Genomic DNA, 5,834 nt, shown 5'->3' with positions numbered 1-5,834 from the left:
TTTCAAAATGTCGCTCATCTCATTAGAGGCCTGCAAGAAACAACTTGAATAGCAATAAGCAATTTGCTTTGGCACGTCTTTTATAAGATAACTAGCGGACCCGACAGACGTTGTCCTGTCTACACGTTAATTTGAAAATTTTATTCTTTTTTTAATAAGCTAAAACATTCTGGACCTTTTTGATGAAAATTATTATTCAAATGTTATGACAATATCTAACGTCATTAATATTTGACACTGCGATGGTAGCGCCGTCCGTCGGATCCGATGTAAAACATTCCAAAATCAACAACTACTAATAAATTAAAAATTAATTAAAAAAACATTGTCCAGCGGACAAAATTGTGAATCTAAACCATTCTCAGATCCTCTTGAACACACACAAAAAGTTTCATCAAAATCCGTCTAGTCGTTTAAGAGGAGTTCAGTGACATACACACGTACAGAAGAATTATATATATAAAGATAAAGATAATATCGCCAATGTCACCAAGGTTAAATATTTAAGCCCTTTTAAAATTAGATTGCGATTTGAAGATGAGTTAGCTATGAATAAGTTATGCACCTGCGAAAAGCTAGTAGAAAAAGGTTGGAGAATTCAGAAAGCTATACAACTCTCATTAAGCTATGGATTAATTAAAAATGTTGACCTTGAGCTGTCAGACGAAGAAATACAACAAAACATTTCATGCTCTCCTCCTGCTAAACTATTATCGGCCAGAAGATTAAACCGTCGCAATACCGTAGATGGCGAGTGGTGCCCCAGTGAATCTCTTCGACTTTGTTTTGAAGGTAACTTTTTACCGGCATTCGTAAGTGTATGTGACATAATATAAAAGTGTTGCCGTATGTTCATCAAGTCTTACAATACTCTTTGTGTTGGAAATTTGGACATAGTAGGAAAATGTGTTAAACAAAGAAAATTGTGTGTCCGAAATGTGGCCCTCATGAAAACTGCGAAACCCAGTTTGTGTGCGTTAATTGTAAGGGAAACTATATTTCGCTGAGCAACACCTGTCCTGCTTATAGGAAAGAGCGAAGGGTTAGGGAAATTATGTCTGAGTTGAGCTGTACTTACAGGAAAGACTTGGAATATTATATCTCCCCTAAACGCCAAGTTACACTAGATACTTTCGCTCCAATACCCTTAGTCATGAACTCTCAAGACCTTTTCCCTTCGCTTAGTCAGGAACCACTGCAGGTTACCCCAGAACCCATTTTTCGTTCTACGTATGCCGAAGTAGTTCAATCGAAGGTAACTGTTCACCCTTCAAAGGAATTGTTTAGTTCACCCGTTGAATCCAGTCATAAATTAAAACAAAACAAAGTTCAATCCTCGAAAGAGAAAAGGCGTGATGATAACGAAGGCTGGATGTTCTGGAATTCTGAGCCAGACTACATTAGTCTAAATCCAGATTGTAATGAAGAGGATAAAAATAATCAGGGGCCTTTCTTTCAATAAAATACTCTCTAGAATTAAATAAATAATTTTTCTTAAGCAGCCCAATCTTACAAGGAAATGTAAACTATTATACAATTGTGCTTAGAATGGTTAGTATTGGTTAACTTTATAGCTAAGTGGCCGTTGATCAAAGTATTGTGGAACTTGATGAATCTCCCGCGTGATGGCTAATAAGGTATCATTTAATGTACTTCAGTGGAATGCCCAAAGCATTAGACCTAAATTATTATCGTTTAGTGAAATTTTGATTCAAGAAAAAGTTCATATTGGTGCGCTAAGTGAAACATGGCTCGAACCGGTTAGTAATTTTAATATCAGCGGTTACAATATGTATCGGTTGAATCGAGATGATTCATATGGTGAAGTAGCTATTTTTTTACATAATAGTGTGGCGACACTCTGACAAGTGACAGATGACAGATGACAGAAGTCGCACATAGACTATCGATGAGCAAATCAATGGATGACGTCATACATATCCTGCATGCACATGTTTACATGCGAATTAACACGGATAGAAAATCCCAACGAAAAACAGTTGGGCAGAAAGCCCGCCAGGCACGATCACCTCGCCTGGTCGGAGGATCCTCCTTTTCTTAGGGAACTTTACTCGCTGTTCCCTAAAGTGGTGACCCCGACGTGATTGAAACCATCCTTCACGGAGCAGATCAGCACCGTCATCCTTATCGCCATCTCCCTCACCCATCACTTCTCCGCTGAGCCGTAATCAAGTCGCAGCCAACCAGCATCCTCGGCCTCATCAGGGACCACCACACGCTACATCGAAGATATGCAGCCTGGTTCTTCCCTATGGCCTCATCAGCGTCTAGGCACAGCACTCTGCACACGGTCTGAGGACGTCTTCCTCCCGTCAACGCAGACGCCAGCCACTACGTACCTACCCTCGCAGCATCTATTCGCCGACTCACCGTGGGACACTGCGAGCCTCACTACTCCGACTCACTGGAGTATCACCCTGCACCGCTCACCCGACTCACTGGGCATTCAGCGGCACAGTTCCGACTCACTGGAACTAGGGACATTCTACACTGGCTCTGGCACCGCTCATCTCAAGCATCGACAGCCGTCTCAACAGGATCGACCTCCGGTCTTGGGGGAGTGATGTGGCGACACTCTGACAAGTGACAAATGACAGATGACGACAGAAGTCGCACATAGAGTATCGATGAGCAAATCAATGGATGACGTCATACATATCCTGCATCGCACATATGAAGTTTACATGCGAATTAACACGGATAGAAAATCCCAACGAACAACAGTTGGGCAGAAAGCCCGCCAGGCATGATCACCTCGCCTGGTCGGAGGATCCTCCTTTTCTTAGGGAACTTTACTCGCTGTTCCCTAAAATAGTATCAAAGCATAACGGAAACCGATTCGACTCAACAATGCAGGTATTGAGATAATATGCGTTCAATTATTCAATTGTAAGCCCTTCGAGTACGTGATTGCTGTTTACTGTCCATCCAGGGCCTCAAGTCTGCTATTTTCAAAAATTGTGTCATTCCCACACAATCCCATTGCCATTTTGCTGAAAGTTCGTAATCAGGGGCCTTAGTCTGCTATTACAATTGTGTCAGAATGATCGATCATTGGTTTCAAAATTGTCGATTTTGACAAGTTTGGTAGTCTACTAATATAATGGCGTCATTATGACTTTCCAATGGTCAACCACTGACACTCCATTGAAAGAAGTGGCACAGAATGGTAATCTTGTACACAATCACAGATGATAGTCTGACTTATGCGGTAATCTGCTAAAATTTTGACAGTTCCTTTTATCAGTGACCTACCATTGGAACGTCATTGTGCAAACATTGCCTAATTAGCTATTGTTCTGTATCGAAATCAAAAACTTTGTTTTAAATCGTGCATCGAAGAATGTATTCACTGCGAACAAATATTCTAATACTAGCCAACGCAGTGGACGCTAGTGAAAAAAGACGCAGGAAGCCAGAAAACGCCGTTTAGCCCGTCGGTTGATGAGAATCGACATGAACCCCTTCACTGATGTTCCTGAGGCGGAATTTGTAAAAACGTTTCGCCTTGGAAAAGACTCAGTCAGGGGGTTGTGACTGTTTCTAGCCTACCCTAGAGTGAATAAATTTACCGTTTTTCCTAAATCAAGGAGGGGTGTTATTCGGCTTACCCTTTCGTGGGAAATGGGCAAGGAACAGAGCTCCGCCATCCGCTCTGTTCTGTAGAGTTCGTCCAGATACTGGTCACTCTCCCACCGTTTCCGATGTTTCACGGGATATTTAATGAATTCCCAACAAATAACATAACTTATTTTATTAGATGGTTCATCATGTTATTTATATATTTCTTCAAAAGTAAGTACAAAGGATTAAATAACATAACTTATTTTATTGACTTGTTCATCATGTTATTTATATATATTTCATCAAAAGTAAATACAAAGGATTAAATAACATAACTTATTTTATTAACTTGTTCATTATGTTATTTAAATATGATTTTATCAAAAGCAAGCACAAAGGATAAAATGGGAATTCATGAGGAAAAGGATATATTCTAAAGGATGTATTCTAAATTATTTATATTTACTTGTACAATAAAGATGACAGCAAAGGGAAAGGGAAGGCAGTGCACTCACAGGAGTACACTCCGGATATGCAAAGGAATAATACAAACAACTGTTGGTCTTGCGTAAGTACCTCCTCAACCCGAACCCCATGTCTAAAACGTGTGCGTCGCTCACCATAGTATATGTCGTCGAAGAGTATAGATAGGTATGGCCGCAATGGCGTCGATAGGTCGAGACGAGGCACGTGAATCCATCCTACCGTCCTTCTCGGACTGGCCTAAGCATTGCTTATTTCAAGCAAACCCCAGAAGTGCACGTACAACAAGTAGGTACAGTGGAAAGTATTGTTCCGACTCAGTTAAAAGGAGTAGAGGCAGAGATGGGATAAAACCCTAGCCTATAATAGAACCACATTCACATACCCGTTCGCTGCTTTCACACTGCTACTCACCAAACTTCCACACTACACACTGAATTTACTTCGTACAACTGGGTTCTAAGGAACCAATTCTAGTCTTTCCTAGACAACCTTCCGTCTCCGCAGTCCAAGAGTAAGTGCCCTATCGTGTTCATCACATTTGTTACATCTCCTCGCCAGAGCCCCTTTCCCAGGCCAATGCAACCCTTGTTTTATGACACTTTTTGTGCAATATCCTAATTGTTTCCAGGGACCTTTCGTAGGTCAGCATTATTGCAACCAGATGTGGCGTTTCGTATTGTGTTGTGCGCCCAATGGTCCCACTTTACACTTAAGATCATTTAACAAGTTACAACTCAATTGTCCATTAGCTATCCCAAGTCTGGTTCTCATAAAATGTAAGATAAATGGCCTAACATGTGGCTCATTAGAAAGTTGACACTTCAAAGTATTGGGATGCCTTTGTTTATATTTTAGGGGTACCTGACAGACCATCACAGGGTTAATTGACGAACTCACTCCTCTGATGGCTAAACCGCGTCGAAATGATAGCATATCGGCAGAAATGAAGGTGAGAATACTGAATTTAACATTGGTTTATTATTGTTTATTATATTATTTAAACACAAAATTGGGCGATTCATGTTATATGTTTTGTTGCAGATTCTAATAGCACTTGTGTTTTATGCATCGGGGTCCTACCAAAATTTGATTGGACAGAGTGCCCTTCATAATGTTTCTCAAATAACTGTGTCGAGATCTATAAAGGAAGTAACAGAGGCACTCAATAAAATTTACCATAAATATATTAAATGGCCTACACAATCTGATGAAAGAAATATTATAAAGGCGAAGTGAGAAGAGAAATATACCCTGATTGCTTAGTTTGCATTGCTTGTTGTACCTAAGCAGAATTATTTAGATATTATTTAAAACTTTTTAGGTTCTATCAAAAATTTGGATTTCCTGGTATCCTGGGTTGTATTGATGGCACCCATGTAGCAATACTGAGGCCGCACATACATGAGGAACGGTAAATAGGAAGGGCTTCCATTCCCTTAATGTTATGATAGTAAGTATTAGGTTGAAAGTATAAATGTCTACTTACTGCCCTTTTTACTGTTAAATTATAAATGTAAAAAAAAACATTTAATTCATTTACAGATTTGCGATTCAGATTTAAATATTTTATGTGTGGATGCAAGTACCCCAGGCTCTGCTCATGATTCCACTGTATGGCAGAGTCATCCACTCAGTCTACACTTAAAACAAATTACAGAAAATACTAATGAACAAGTATTTTTATTAGGTATTACAATATTTTTTGATGAATAATATCCTAAGACTTTTATCATACGGACTGCCTCGTTGGCCGAGTGGTTGCA

General features: G+C 39.8%; 1 long non-coding RNA gene across 1 annotated transcript; it reads left to right on the top strand.

Moving 5' to 3' along the window:
- The first annotated feature begins 5,081 nt into the window (after positions 1-5,081).
- On the top strand, positions 5,082-5,834 carry LOC126910620 (uncharacterized). Its single transcript, XR_007707085.1, has 3 exons — positions 5,082-5,303; positions 5,393-5,521; positions 5,614-5,834. It is a non-coding gene; the product is annotated as an uncharacterized LOC126910620 (long non-coding RNA).

Source organism: Spodoptera frugiperda, chromosome 25 (assembly GCF_023101765.2).
Source record: "Spodoptera frugiperda isolate SF20-4 chromosome 25, AGI-APGP_CSIRO_Sfru_2.0, whole genome shotgun sequence".
NCBI classification, from domain to species: domain Eukaryota; kingdom Metazoa; phylum Arthropoda; class Insecta; order Lepidoptera; family Noctuidae; genus Spodoptera; species Spodoptera frugiperda.
Note: the sequence above shows the minus strand (reverse complement) of the source record. Positions and strands in the feature narration are given on the sequence as shown.